This window comes from Schistocerca piceifrons, chromosome 1 (genome assembly GCF_021461385.2).
Source record: "Schistocerca piceifrons isolate TAMUIC-IGC-003096 chromosome 1, iqSchPice1.1, whole genome shotgun sequence".
NCBI lineage: Eukaryota > Metazoa > Arthropoda > Insecta > Orthoptera > Acrididae > Schistocerca > Schistocerca piceifrons.
The window spans coordinates 226,244,646-226,261,205 of NC_060138.1; positions in this window are offsets into that span (position 1 = coordinate 226,244,646).

Here is a 16,560-nt window from a genome sequence, read left to right on the forward strand (position 1 = left end):
GAAACTTCAAGGCTTGGTATGGTATGTGATGTCACTGCAGTGATTAGAAAATCGAAACAAATTTACGAAGTATAGTAGTTCGAGCCTACTTATCAGAATGACATTGCGCCTCTAGCCTAGCTGCATGCGCTGATTCGGTTGGGAAGCGTCTCATAAAGCCGTTGTATCTTTACGTGAGGTAAGCTGTCGCACAGCTGCTGTATCTGGCCGTTGATATCCCGGGTACTGGCACGGGAACGGTACTGAAGTCCGAGCTGGTGTCTCACGTGTTCTGTCAGGGACAGATCTAGGACTCTTGCTCATCACGAGAGCTTCTCAACAGCATGAAGACTGTACACAGAGGCACGTACCCTGTCTGGTCGAACATCGTCCTGATGAAAAAAGGCCCCACGATACTGTGGCATGAGAGGTAAACACACGAGGGCGCAGAGCGCTCATGTCTCACGACTGAGACGTCAGAGACCCCTCAGTCACTACCACTCACCGTCATATTCGGCGCGGATTTGATGCATATTGATGATAATTTAGGATACTCATGGGACGATAACTCACTAGTCCATCTACGTTAGTTACCGATTAGTTGTGCAGGATAGCACAGAATATTTTAGGGAGTCCATTACTTGTCCATTACTTGTTCATATGTGAAGGGGTTACGATGTAGTTGATGCATAATAAAGCGATTCTCCCATGTGGTGATCAGACGTGGTATATCCGAACCCTGTCGGCGAGTATGCCTGCCGTCACATCCGACGCAGTTCAACATCGAACCAACCTGTCACATTCGAACGCTCCGAAAAACTGGATGGTTGATGACTGGACTAGCTGGCCAAAAAGTAATACAAAATAACACCCCTATCAGACTCTGCCTGGTATTGATAACACTGTCTCAAACAAGTACCCTCATCTTTTGGTCATTTAAAGTTACTTCTCAGTCTGATGCTGTTCACGCCCAATATACAAGGTGATCCAGTTGCCCCTACCATTCTCGTTTTATGCCACCCGCAATGTCTTTTCTGAACAAATGCGAGATTTTCATATTCTCCCTCTCTCTCTCTCTCTCTCTCTCACTACGTGCAAAATATTAGTCCTACAGGAAAATAGAAGAGGACGTTTTCTGTAGAAAATTTAATGTAGCTATATTTTGTACTGGGATACGTTTTCCCTGGAGGTCTCGGTTTTCGAGTTGTCGAAGACAAAAAAGTACGAAACTGACCTTCAAACGTACCTACAACGCCACACTCATCGCTTACGAATCAGGGTGTCTAGTATGTTTCTCGTGACTCTCCCTCCTACCACTCCACAAAAATTTCCCACTAAACGAACTATCCCCGATAGTCGACCTTTTATAGTAGTCATTGATTGTCATTCCTGCAGCTGAGCATAAAATAAAAAAATACATCACTGTATTCGTCAGGCGTTCTGACTATGAAACCACTGTGCTTGTAAGGATTAGTTTGGATCGAACTGTCACCGTAGTTAGTGTTAGCATAACTTTTACAGAAGCCGTTTTTGTTTCATTACTCTCGAGGTCACGCTTAAATTAATAATCTCAATGAGATAGCCAACTACGCTGGTGGTGTAATAGCCCATTCGATAGAGACCAAGACAGGTCGAATATCGGGAATAGTTCGTCGAGCCGCAAAATTTTCTACAGTGGTAAGAGGGAGATCCACGAACAACATGCTAGAAGTCCCGATTTGTGAGTGTTGAGTGCGGGCGCAGAGGTCGTTTATGTTAGTATTTCTCGAATAGGTCGAAAGTCGTTGCCTCCAGCGAAAAAGCATCCAACTACAAAGTTTAACAACACTAAATTTCCTACACATAAGTTTTTGTTCCTTTTTCTGTAGGGCTAATAGTTTGCAGGTAGCAAGCAGGAGAACGTGAAAATATCGCGCGTGGTCGGATATCACACTGCAGGTTGCACAAAATGACAGCAGTGGGGGCAGCTGAATCTTCTTGTTTACCCTTGTAACTACGGTAAACGCAAACAACATTAATGCACTCTGGTGGCCATTATACCTGTCACAGAGAATTGTAGCTCTAATTATTTACATACCCGCCGATGGTGTGTACATGTTGTTGTGTAGGACTTCATAGACAATGGTAAGGAGAGTTTGACTGCAGACTGGTGCAGCAGCTGTCATCGTAGGAAAACTCGACAGTAGCAGAAATGATGAGCGAACAAGCAAATGCAGTACACAAAAGCTTTACTTAACTGGTAGCTTTTTCCAATCGTATGAAGATTCATTACAAATAATACAGTAAGAAATAGAGTCCAGCTAATACAATAGCAACATACATGAGGCTCTTTCAACTATATCGCGACTTAAGGTGTCGGAGCTAGGTGACGTCTGCGTAGCCTCACGTAGCGAAATCGCTCCGAATGCGACTGGGCTGTGTGGCTACCGCCAGCTATCATATTTTTGGCCGTAGAGGGAGCTTTGGAGGACTTCAGAACGTGCAGATAATTCTAAAATCATTGGGGAAGTGCCAACAAAACGATAATTCACGTTGGTATATAGAATATGAGTCTGGCGACATATCATCTGACTTTCGGAAAAGCATCATCCACACAATTCCGAAGACGGCAAGACCTGAAAAGTGCGAGAATTATCGCACGATCAGCTGAACAGCTCATGCATCCAAGTTTCTTACAAGAATAATATACAGAAGAATGGAAAAGAAAATTGAAGATGCGCTAGATGACGGTCAGTTTGGGTTTAGGAAAAGTAAAGGCACAAGAGAGGCAATTCTGACGCGGTTAATAATGGAAGCAAGACTAAAGAAAAATCGAGACACGTTCATAAGATTTGTCGACCTGGAAAAAGCTTTCGACAGTGTAAAATGGTATAAGACGTTCGAAAGTCTGAAAAAAGTAGGGGTAAGCTATAGGGAGTGACGGGTCATATACAATATCTACAAGAGCCAAGAGGGAATAACAACAGTGGACGACCAAGAACGAACTGCTCGTATTAAAAAGGGTGTAAGACAAGGATGTAGCCTTTCGCCCCTACTGTTCAATATGTACATGAGGAAGCAATGACTGAAATAGAAGAAATTTTCAGGAGTTCAAAATGTTCAAATGTGTGTGTAATCTTATGGGACTTAACTGCTAAGGTCATCAGTCCCTAAGCTTACACACTACTTAACCTAAATTATCCTAAGGATAAACACACACTCTCATGCTCGAGAGAGGACTCGAACCTCCGCCGATACCAGAAGCACAGTCCATGACCTCAGCGCCTGAGACCGCTCGGCTAATCCCGCGCGGCTTTCAGGAGTGGAACTAAAATTCAAGGGAAAAGGATATCAATGATACTATTCGCTGATGACATTGCTATCCTGAGTGAAAGTGAAGAAGAATTACATGATCTGCTGAACGGAATGAACAGTCCAATGAGAACACAGTATGGACTGAGAGTAAATGGAAGAAATACGAAAGTAAAGAGAAGCAGTAGAAATGGGAACAGCGGGGACGTTTATATCAGAATTGATGATCATGATGTAGATGAAATTAAGGAACTCAGATACCTAGGCAGTAAAATAATCAATGACAGTCGGAGCATGGAGAATATCAGAAGCAGACTAGCTATGGCAAAAAGGGTAATCCTGGCCAAGAGAAGTCTACTAATGTTAAATGTCGGCCTTACTTTGAGGAAGAAATTTCTGAGAATATACGTCTGGAATACAGTATTGTGTGGTAGTGAAACATGGACTGTGGGAAAACCAGAACAGAAGAGAATCGAAGTATTCGAGATGTGGTGCTACAGATGAACGTTGAAAATTAGGTGGACTGATAAGGTAAGGAATGAGGAGGTTCTACGCAGAATCGGAGAGAAAAGGAATACGTGGAAAACACTGATAAGGAGAAGGGACAGGATGATAGGACATCTGTTAAGACATGATGGAATGACTTCCATGGTCCTAGAGAGAACTGTAGAAGGAAAAAACTGTAAACAAAGGCGGAGATCTGAATACATACAGCAAATAACTGAGAACGAAGGCTGCAGGTGCTACTCTGAAATGAAGAGGTTGGCACATGAGAGGAATTCGTTGCTGGCCGCATCAAACAAGTCAGAAGACTGATGACAAAAAAAAAGAAAAAAAAGGTGTTTGTAGTGGCGGGGGATGCGTGGCTCAGTGGGCGTGCTCCATTGGGTCTGCCGTTTCCCGCATGACCACTATCGGCGTCCGACGAAAAGTTGCAATTTCGTTAATAACGCTGAAACTCCCGTGGGTTGGTATCGACACATGATACCACACATGTACAAAGTTACACTGAGAACCGAGCATCTGTTTTGGGTGCTTCGTTTTTTTTTTTTTTTTTTTTTTTTTTTTTTTTTTTTTTTTTTTTTTTTTTGTGAGATGGTGTATTTGCTCTTGCAAAGAACCCGCGCATGTAGCAGGTCCCGCAAAGCGCCCAACATCGGCATTAAGTCACGTACCGATTTGACGCCGCTGCGGCGCCGCGCCTCGTGCCCTGTGTCTTATCGCAGGTAGCACACCTTGCCGTTCCTCGCAGGACGCCCTCGCCGTTCTGAGTCCGCCCCCCAGCGGAAGGTGGCGGCCGCGTGGCCAATTGTTGCCGACGTGAGCTCCGCGGCGGCGAGTTATTGAATCAGGCGGGATTATCGCGGCCGTAATATCCGCCAATCTGCCCCCGCGCCGGCCGCGCCTTCCGCCCGAAACGTATTATCGTGTGCGCCGGCTGTGCGCGCAGCCGCGGCAAATGCTCTCGGGCTATTATCTGCGGTCAGATAGGGAGCTGACCACCGCTTCCCATATGTACCGTGTACTCAGGTTCCACTGCTTGTCTTATCGAGCAAATTAGACACTAAAATAGAAGCTATACGTTGCGGTACGCTTTTGCCAAAGTATGTACTGACTGCATTTTCGGGCCTCTCTCTAGACGCAGAATTAGGTAGTACCCTTCTATCAACCCTTTTAGGTAGCCGGCCGGAGTGGCTGAGCGGTTCTAGGCGCTAAAGTCTGGAGCCGCGCTACCACTAGGGTCGCAGGTTCGAATCCTGCCTCAGGCATAGGTGTGTGTGTGTGTTGTCTTTAGGTTAGTTAGGTGTAAGTAGTTCTAAGTTCTAGGTGACTGATGACTACAGGAGTTAAGTCTCATAGTGCTCAGAGCCATTTGAACCAGCCATCCCTTTTAGTGACTGCTGAGCCTCATTGGTCTTGAAGGTAAATGAGGAACGACTGTATTTTGTAGCATTGGAAACAGTTTACAAGAGGGAAATCTAATGAACAGGTACTGTGCAGCCACTATGAACCGAGAGACAAAGGAATTGAAGACGTTAGTTGCTAATGGCCACTGTTTTATATCAATGGGCATAGTGAAAATTTTTGCCGGACTGGGATTCAAACCTGGGTCTTCTGCTTACTACGGAAATGTGCTGACCATTACGCCATCAGACCCAAATTCTCAACTCAAACCATGCACTACTGATACAGTGCCCCTGCTGATTGACCTTATTACTCGCGGCACCTTGCTGATTCCCGTAAGAATTTGAACTTCGTCTGCATCCGCACAGAAGTGATCACTGCCCGTCGTCGCCCTGACTATACTCATACATCTATGGAAAACCACCTATAATTACGGATATTACGGGCAATGACACTTTCAGTGCTACGGTCGCAGGTTCGAATCCTTCCTCGGGCATGGATGTGTGCGATAGCCTTAGGTTAGTTAGGTTTACGTAGTTCTAAGTCTAAGGGATTGATGACCTCAGATGTTAAGTCCCATAGTGCTTGCAGTCATTTGAACCATTTTTAACTTTCAGTGCAGATGCACACCAAGCTCGAATCCTACGGGAATTATACTAATGAGTTGGAGCACTACATCAGTAGTATGCGGTGTTACGTTGAGATTTTGGGTGTGACGCGAGGCGTGCCAACATAGTCCTTGCGGTTCTGGTGACCACTGTGTCCGGATGGTGGAGTAGTCAGCAAATCTGCCTAGTGAGCAGAAGACCCGGCTTGGAATCACGGTCCAGCATAAATTTTCAACCTATCCCACTGATATAAATCAGCGCCCACTGGCAGCTAACGTTTTTAATTCCTTTGTGTCTTGAGGCTAAGAACAGACCTGGGCATCTGAAGAGTGGTTCCCCAATAAAGAGCCGATTGAAAGGTAATGACCTCAATATATTCAACAGAAGGCATACATACAGGCAAGCCCATGTCGGCCTGTGAGGCAGTTCCCCATTCACGATAGTGGCGAGTAATATCAGTTCCGCTGACGGAACAAATTCTGAGGAAACAGTGGTGTAGGAGACAATTTACGTTATTGCTAGTTGGAAACATGGGCCAGAGAGCGCATTCAGTGTGGATCAACGCTCCAGTTGGCTACCAGCAGTTAACACGTCATTTCTCTCCAACACTCCCTGTTGCCTACCTGCCTCCTTGCACTGTGTGCCGGTTGATAACATGTTCCACATGAACAAACAGCTTTTCTGAAACGACGATCCTACTTTCCATTTGGGCCACAATGAATTGTACAGGAAATTAATAAAACTTCGTCTTTTCCTTGTGCATTCGTTCCACATTGGCGCAGGGTCGGCATGGTCATTAGCGGATTCGGCATAGTTAATTTAAGAGGCGGCCAGATGCCCTTCCCGTAGATACATATATTTATAAGTAGATGTAGGTCAGCAATTCTATCAAAATGATATTCTACACACATCAAAAAAAGTTTTGCATCACCTCGATTCCGAGAGTCCCGGAACCTGTACAGAAAATTGGAATAGAGATGAACACAAACATCGTTTCTGCACATTTTATTGCTCATGGAAACCACACATTGCATGTTGTACCACCATGCAGTGAGATCTTCAGAGATGGTGGTATAGATTGCTATACACAGCGGTACCTCTAATACCCAGTAGCACGTCCCCTTTTGTATTGATGCATGACTGTATTTGTCGTGGAATACTATCCACTAGTTCATCAAGGCACTGTTGGTCCAGATTGCCCACACACCTCAACTGCGATTCGGCGTAGATCCCTCATAGTGGTTGGTGGGTCAGGTCGTCCATAAACAGTCCTTTTCTATCTATCCCAGGCATTTTCGATAGAGTTCATGTCTGGAGCTGGTCACTCTAGTCGAGAGATGTCATTATCCGCCGGCCCGGGTGGCCTAGCGGTTCTAGGCGCTACAGTCTGGAACCGCGCGTCCGCTACGGTCGCAGCTTCGAATTCTGCCTCGGGCATGGATGTCCTTAGGTTTAAGTAGTTCTAAGTTCCAAGATGGAAATCATTCAACAGATTTGAACGATGGGGCCGCGAATTGTCGTACATGAAGACAACTGCCTCGCCAATATCCTGCCGATATAGTTGCACTATCGGTCGGAGGATGCCATTCACGTATCATACAGCCGTTACGGCGTTTTCCATGACCACTAGCGGCGTACATCGGCCCCACATAGTGCCACCCCAAAACAGCAGGGAAATTCCACCTTGCTGCCCTTGCTGGACAATGTGTCTAAGGTGTTCAGCCTGACCGCGTTGCCTCTAAACACGTCTCCGACGATTGTCTGGTTGAAGTCATATGTGACACTAATCGTTGAAGAGAACGTGATGCCAATCGTGAGCGGTCTATTCGGCGTGTTGTTGGGCTCACCTGTACCGTGCTGCATGGTGTCGTGGTTGCAAGAATGGACCTCGCCATGGACGTCGGAAGTGAAGTTGGCCATAATGCAGCCTACTGCGCATAGTTGGAGCCGTAACACGACGTCCTGTGGCTTTACGAAAAGCATTATTGCTGTCATGATTCCTCCGAGCCACACTCCGTATGTAGTGGTCATACACTGGAGTAGTAGCCATTGGGCGGCCTGAGCGAGGAATGTTATCGACAGCTGCTGTCTCTCTGTATCTCCTCCATGTCCAAACAACATCGCTTTGGTTCACTCCAAGACGCCTGGACACTTCCCTTGTTGAGAGCCCTTCCTCGCACAAAGTAACAATGTGGACGCGATCGAACCACGGTATTGACTGTCTAGGCATGGTTGAACTACAGACAACACAAGCCGTGTAGCTTCTTGCTGGTGGAATGACTGGAACCGATCGGCTGTCGGACCCCCTCCGTCTAATAGGCGCTGCTCATGCATGGTTGTTTACATCTTCGGTCGGATTTAGTGACATCTATGAATAGTCAAACGGACTGTGTCTGTGATACAATATCCACTGTTAGTATTTATCTTCTGGAATTCTGGGAACCGGGGTGATGCAAAACTTTTTTTTTTATGTGTGTAGGTAAATGTACATCACGAGTGACTGAGCAGAACCACTGATCAAGACACTGAACCTTTGAATAATTCAGATTAGCACTGGTTTAACCATACAGCATTTAGAGCCACAGCTTAAACGTGGCTGACACGACGGTACACGATTCTGAATGCTGCAGCCGAGCAACGACAATTTTAAACCTGTTCAAAAAAGCGCTCACCCAGTATAGTCTTTTGGCAGAGCCTTGGCGGTGGTGCTGCGGCCGTACTTCCACGGTTGCTGGTTTCCTCCTCTGTGAGCTGCTGCCCACAGGACCTCCTGTACACTCCTCAGGTGACGGGGCGCTGTTGTTCTGATGTATTCCGAGTGCTGGTGTGATCGGTCCAGCTCCAATACCAATTCATTCTACCTGTCGGTTCGCAGCTCGTGGTCTAGCGGCGACCGTTGGTGCCTCTGGATCACAGGGTCCCAGGTTGAATTCTCGTCCGGATTGGGGATTTTTTCTGCCTGGGGACTGGGTGTTTGTGTTGTCCTCCTCCTCCTCCTCCTCCTCCTCCTCCTCCTGATCATCATCATCATCATCATCATCATCATCATCATCATCATTAGTGACAGTGGCTATATTGTGTAAAAATTGGGACTTTGTACGGGCGCAGATGACCGCGCAGTCCACCCCACAAACCAAACATCATCACGCTGCGTGTCCGTCCTTCCAGGCGAAATCCTTTTGCCTCGGCTGCTAAAGATGGGAGAGAGAATGTGCCTCCTCTGGCTCCTGTCACGCTAGGAGACCTCGGCGCACACCATTCCCGTCTGCTAGTGGCGGACGCTGTCGGGAGTAAAGTCTGCTGAACCCAGGAGCATGGCGCGAGCTGTCTATCCTTGCGGTAAGGCTCAGGTATCCATCATCTGGCAGTCCGTCACCAAATCAGATAGCATCAGTTTCGTGCGCTGCTCTAAAGAATTTTTCAAAAACATCAAATGGCTCTGAGCACTATGGGACTTAACTTCTGACGTCATCAGTCCCCTAGAACTTAGAACTACTTAAACCTACTAACCTAAGGACATCACACGCATCCATGCCCAAGGCAGGATTCGAACCTGTGACCGTAGCAGTCGCACGGATCCGGACTGAAACGCCTAGAACCGCTCGGCCACCGCGGCTGGCAATTTTTCCAAACGAGAAGCCGTCTTGGACGATTTTTTTCTCTGACAACCCCTTTCTTTATAGATAAAACATGTTCCTAACTGTTCATGGTAAGTAACACGCGCCTTGTATCAACACACAACGACAGGCGAGAGAACATTCCACTTGGCATGCATTGCAACCGATCTGACACTGTTGAAAGTAACTTATGTTGATTAGACCTCCGTTCGTTACTGCTTTGTTTCACCTACCTATTTTCGGTTAAAACCTCTTTGAAATAAAAAGTTCTCACCATGAGGAGGCAGAAGGCAGATTGAAGACTCCTATATTTTTGTACTCCACGTCGGCGTTAGAAATTATGACATATTCCCTCCATATCTGAGTAGAATTCTTTCCACCAATAGAAAGTTTAATAGCTGCACGAAAAATCAGTAGAGCTCTTTGTCGTAGTAACTAGTGCGAACATGATCTGATATGATTCCGATAATTCACACGCTCGTATGGTGCATCTCTAATGAACGTGGTTGAATATTTCTAGTTGCCTTGCAGAACGCGAAACAGAATGGCAATCCCTGCAAAACATTCTTGTCGTCATTGCAACTATAAAACGTTTCACACCACCAGCAGAGGTGATCAGAAAACACTGTAACACTGAACCTTTAAGTAGAATATCGAGTAAACAAGTACACGGTCCAGTCACACTGATGCGATACACCGATGCGATCATTTGTCAAAAGCGGAATAGCCACATTTTCAGTGCAGACAGTCAGTAAGAGAGTCAATGAATTTCTGGAAGGTACAGACAGGGATGTGAAGCCATGCCGATTCCAGTGCCGTGCGCAGCGACGCTGGCTTTCTCGGCTGAGGATCTGTGACGCATAGAACCCGATCGAGGTTGTCCCACAGATTCACGACTAGGTTTTAATCTGTGCGTCTGGTAACCAGGGGAATGTGGTAATTACCAAAGTGCACTTCGAACCACGCACTAACTATGCGAGTTGCGTGACACGTTGCATTGTCCTGCTGGTAGATGCCACCATGGCGAGGAGAAACAAAGTGCAACCGTAGACGCATACTTTTAGTGAACAATTGTTACTTCCTGCCGGGGAATGCTACGAAAACGTTCCCCGGACATAACGCTCCCTCCTGCAACGTATACCCTTCCTATGATGGTTAGAGGGCCGTATACAAAATATGGTTCAAATGGCTGTAACCACTATGGGACTTAACACCTGAGGTCATCAGTCCCCTAGACTTAGAACTACTTAACTAACAAACCTAAGGACATCACACACATACGTGCCCGAGGCAGGATTCGAATCTGCGACCGCAGCAGCAGAGCGGGTCCAGACTGAAGCGCCTAGAACTGCTCGGCCACAGTGGCCTTTGGTGTATTATTCACTGCATTTAATGCAGACATTACCACACATTACAAGGTGGTGGGAGACAGTGTGAAAAATTTATAATGCTGTCGCAGGGTAGGTTTCGCTGAGAAATAGTTGTTACGAAAAAAGTTCTATACCTTGCGCTGTTTCTTACTTATTTGGCATTGAAGTTATCCAATTAGGAAGTTGTGCACACAAATTCAAATACTTGCAATTGCTATAATGCGGTAATTTACAGACATTTGTGGGTCCTTGAGTTACCGAATGTTACAATGCTCATTAGCAGTTAAAGTGATTAATGTTACTGCTTAAAGTCAGCGCCGGCACGGCAGTCGTGAACGACAGGGAAGAGAAGGCTATGAGAAGAGGTCAGCCAATAGCACGCTGTTCGACCTCCTTCCAGGACGACAACGTGACAGCAGCGGCCCCTAGGTGAAGAGGACATAAGCGGCGCACCCGACTGGTGGCGGCCCGCTTCGATACCAGTTTCAACGATAGCCCTCCGCCCGGGGACTGGGTGTTTGTGTTGTCGTCATCATTTCCTCATCATTCGTGAAAGTGGCGAGATTGGACTGTGTACAGATTGGAAATATGTACGGGTCCTGATAATCACGCAGCTGAGCGCCCCACAAACCAAACATCATCATCATCATCAACGTTAGCCACTTCGTTAGCGACACATCGTAGCATCGGTCATTAGTTTTCTTTATGTAGCACAGACTTGTGTTTGTTTATTCTGAAGAAGACTGATTATTTTTCACGTCGCCCTTTGCTTGTGGCACATCTGTCGAAGTTAAGTAATTGCATTAATAAAACTCATTAATACGGATTGTTTGATTGTTTGTCTAGCGAACCGAGTATGCGGGATTCCTTGACACAACAACTAATTTAAGCTAGGTGAGAGTGGCTTAGAACACATTTGGTTACTACGCCCCTGGCATGTTGCTAGAATTTATGCGGTGGAAGACGTGGCTGCCTAACTTCATTGCTAAATAACTCGGAAACGGGGCAAGGTATCGAATTTTTTTCTGAACAATACTTTCTCAGTACAATCTTCTCTGCAACACCCGTACAAGCTTTTCACGCTATTTATGACGACCTCATATCCTGTACCTTGACGTAAAGACTGTTTCTCTAGCAAGGAACCGGTACCTCGTCGAATCCCAATTATTCGAAGACTTTTTAATGATCATTTCCATTTGTTTATTACCGCTGTACCTAAACAAATAAATGCGATGCTCATATTTTGACGCTAAGTATGTGATTTATTGCTACTACTGCTACTTGCGCTCTCTGGAAAGTAAGGACAGAGTATGGATAGGGAGAAATTGTATTACGGAATGTGGAGGTAAGCAATTCAAAACGTTCAACAGTGTCATACTGAATGAAGCACAAACACGTTGTGCTTACAATCGCTTTGGCCAATTTCAGTGAGACGTGTCGACAGACAAACAGTTGCTCTGCGTAAAAGACGAACCACAAGTTGGTATTAACATACAAAATATAACGATTTTTCTTACTATCATGAAACGACAAAACGCTACGAGGAAGGCCAAGAAAACTCTTATCTCATCAAATTGAACAATTAACTTTAAATACAAGGTGGAAGAGAACGAATTGTCTTATTGATCACATGGTTCACAGCACAACACTCGACGCTGCGGTAGAGTTTTTATACCCGTACGACATAACACTCGTTTTATTCCGTGAACGGTCAAAGACGTCCAATCAAGATTTCAAGTATCGAAACAAATCCGCTCTTCCGCTTTCTATATAACACGACAGAGCCTGGTTCAAAATCCCCGCGTGATGGTGTCTGCCCTGCAGATACCCGGTGCATTTCCTCACAATTTCAAAAGTGTTAAAATATGTCTGAATCCCTAAGGGACCATACTCTGAGGTCGTCGATCCCTAGACTTACACACTACTTAAACTCCTCCTGATGGAGGACTCGAACCTCCGTGGAAAGGAACCGCGCAATAAGTGACACGGCGCCTCTAACCATGCGGTGCCTCTCAGTTTCTCGGATACTTTATCGAAATGTACTAAAGCCAACATTAAAATGTATTATATCATAAATAAGTCGAAAACCGCATTATTGTTAGAGTAAACGATTGCTGACCAATGCCTGGATGATGATGATGATGATGATATTTGGTTTTTGGGGCGCTCAATTGCGCACTCGTACAAATTCCGAATTATTTCACTATGCAGTCTCGCCACTTTCCCGAATGATGATGAAATGAAGAGCCCAACGCAGATACCCAGTCCACCGGCGGAGAAAAAGCCCCAACCAGACCGAGAATCGAACCTGGGACCCCGTGATCCAGATGCAGCAATGCAAGCCACTATACCCCGACCTGCGGACGAATCCATGGCAGCAGTTACATCCGATTCTGGGAGCATGCGTACGGAGCAATTTGGAGTGGAACGACCACATAAAACTAATCGTCACAGGTTCGTGGGACAAGCCCGCAAGCTTCGCAGAGGAGGTCATTTAATTCCAGTGGAAGGGGCTACAAGGAAGCCACTGTGTAGGAAAGCGTACTTTATTCTTTAAGTTCCGTGAACCTACGTACATAATACTTTTTCTTTATTGTCATTTCATCAGCTACGCCCCATATGGGCGTCGAGTTGGCTGGTACAGTACTTTGCTCATCTGCCAAGCGCATTCATAAAGATATAACAAAGACGATAGAAAAAATACTGAGGATTGTTTAGGTTTTAAATTAAAAAAAAAAGAAACGACGGACAGATAATAGGATGAAAACTATATATACAATTTAAAACAAAACACAACTGCGATAAAGTGATATTAATCTACGAGAAAAGCACTGGACCACTGCCTTTTCACTTAACATCTGAAGGATCTGCACTGGATGAGAAGTGTCGTGGAAAAGAGAATGGTTCGATACACGTTGAGGGGTATGTGTTGGCTCTAGTGCAGCGTCTTTGATTAATAATCAAAACGTCTTCAATCCCGGGTTAGAAACTCGCCACCGCTTAAATTTTGATTAACAATCAGCATTCGCGGCTGAAAACTTCCGGCATAAAAACTCACCCTCATTCCGCCAAAGGCCTGGTCAAAAATGGAGGAGGAGCGGAAAGAGGTTCAGGGCGGTGGAAACAGCCTTGATCAATGGCGTGAGGATGGGGAAGGCAATTGAAACCACTGCATTAGAGACACGTAACGTGTATCCACAGGACATGTGCCCTGTAACTGAAAAAGTGTCACGATGATGTCTCCATTGGAAAATCCGGAACAGTCCCCCATCTGGATCTCCAGGAGGGGACTGCCAAGAGCGAGGAAACCATGAGAAAAAAATTGAATAACACACGAGAGGATAATGTTCTACGAGTCGGTGCATGGAATGTCAGAAGCTTCAATGTGGTAGGGAAGCTGGAAAATCTGAAAAGGGAAATGCAAAGGACTGTCTAGATATAGTAGGAGTCACAGAAGTGAAATGGAAAGAAGACAAGGATTTATGGTCAGATGACTATAAGGTAATATCAACGGCAGCAGAAAATGGTAAATGGGAGTATGATTCGTTATGAATGGGAAGATAGGGCAGAGAGTGTATTTCTGTCAACAGTTTAGTGATAAGGTTGTTCTCATCAGAATCGACAGAAAACCAACACCAACAACGATCAGGTACACATGCCTACATCGCAAGGTGAAGTTGAAGAGACAGAGAAAGTATATGAGGATACTGAAAGGGTAATAGAGTACGTAAAGCGAGACAAAATATAATAGTCATGGAGGACTGGAATGCAGTCGTAGGGGAAGGAGTAGAAGAAAAGGTTACAGGAGAATATGAGCTTGGGACAAGGATTGAGAGAGGAGAAGGAATAATTGAGTTCTGTAAGGAATTTCAGCTAGTAACACAGAATAGTCTGTTCAGGAATCACATGAGGTGGAGGTATACTTGGTAAAGACCGGATGATACGGGAAGATTTCAGTTAGATTACACGATAGTCAGATATTCCGAACTCAAATATTGGATCGTAAGGCATACCCAGGTGCAGATATAGACTCAAATCGCAATGCAGTAGTAATTACGAGTAGGCTGAAGCTTAAGAGATTAGTCAGGAAGTATCAATACGCAAAGAACTGGGATACAGAAGTACTAAGGAAGGACGAGATACGCTTGAATTTCTCTAAGGCTATATATACAGTAATAGGCAGTAATAAGTACGGTTGGAGAGGAATGGACATTCTAAAACGGGCAATCACAGAATTTGGAAAGAAACATTGGTACAAAAAACGTAAATGCGAAGAAACCATGGCTAACAGAAGAAATAGTTGATCGATGAAAGAAGGATGTACAATTGGAAATTTGTGGTAAGGTCTTATGGAACCAAACTGCTGAGGTCATCGTCCCCTAAGCCTACACACTACTTAATCTAACTTAAACTAACTTACACTACGGACAACACACATCCACGCCAGAGGGAGGACTCGAATCTCCGAAGAGGAGAGCAGCACGGAGCGTGACAAGGCGCCCCAGACCGAGCGGCTACCCCGCGCGGCCAAGGAAGTACAGAAATGTTCAGGAAAATTCAGGAATGCAGAAATAAAAGCCACCACTGAGTAATGAAATAAAGAGGCAGTGTAGGGAAAATACGACGAAATGGCTACATGCCAGATGGGTAAAAATCGAAAAACGTATGATATTCGGAAGGACTGTCAAAACAAGGAAAGTCAAAACAACCTTCACCGAAATTAAAAGCAAAAGAGCTAACATTAAGAGTGCAACGGCTATTCCGCTGTTAAATGCAGAGATGAGAGCCGATAGTTGGAAATAGCACAATGAAGGTCTCTATGAGGGGCGAAAGGTTTGTCTGATGTGACAGAAGAAGAAACAGGAGTCAATTTAGAAGAGACAGGGGATGCGGTGTAGGAAATCAGAATTTAAAAGAGCTTTGAAGCATCAAATCAGGCAGAAGAGGGAGATGAAAGTCCATCAGAATTTTTTAAATTATTGGGGAAGGTGGCAACAAAACGATTATTAACGATGGTGTGTAGAATGTATGAGTCTAGCGACATACCATCTGACTTTCGGAAAAACATCATCCAAACAATTCGGAAGACTGCAACAGCTGACAAGTGCGAGAATTATCGCACAATCAACTTAACAGCACATTCGTCCAAGACGCTGACAAGAATAATATATAGAAGAATACGGCCCGGGGTAGCCGCTTGGTCTTGGGCGTCTTGTCACGGTCCATGCGGCTGCACCAGTCGGAGTTTCGAGTCGTCCCTATGGCATGATAGTGTGTGTTTTCCTTAGCATAAGTTACTTTAAGTTAGATTAGGTAGTGCGTAAACTTAGGGACCGATGACCTCAGCAGTTTGGTCCCATAAGACCTTACCACAAATTTTCAATTTTTTTTTTTCCAGAAGAATGGAAAAGAATATTGAGTATGTGTTAGATGACGATCACTTTGGGTTAAGGAAAGGTAAATGCATTAGATAAGCAATTACGACGTTGCGGTTAGTAATGGAGGAGAGACTAAGGACGGGGGTGAGTATAGAGGGAAAATGAGAGAGGCAGAGAGGAGCCCTGATGTGGAGTAAGATATGTGGGTAAGGATAAAGTTGGTATGAAGAATAAATATTGGGGCGGATCTCTGTGTATGCGAGAGGGAGTTGGTTGAAGGTGCATTGAAATAGGATATAGAGTGTTTGTAGCTGAAGGAATGGACAGATGTGTTTCTGAAGGCATGACAGCATACCAGTGTTAGTGATCAGAGACAAGACAATGGCGTTATTGCAATCTTGTTTTCGGATAG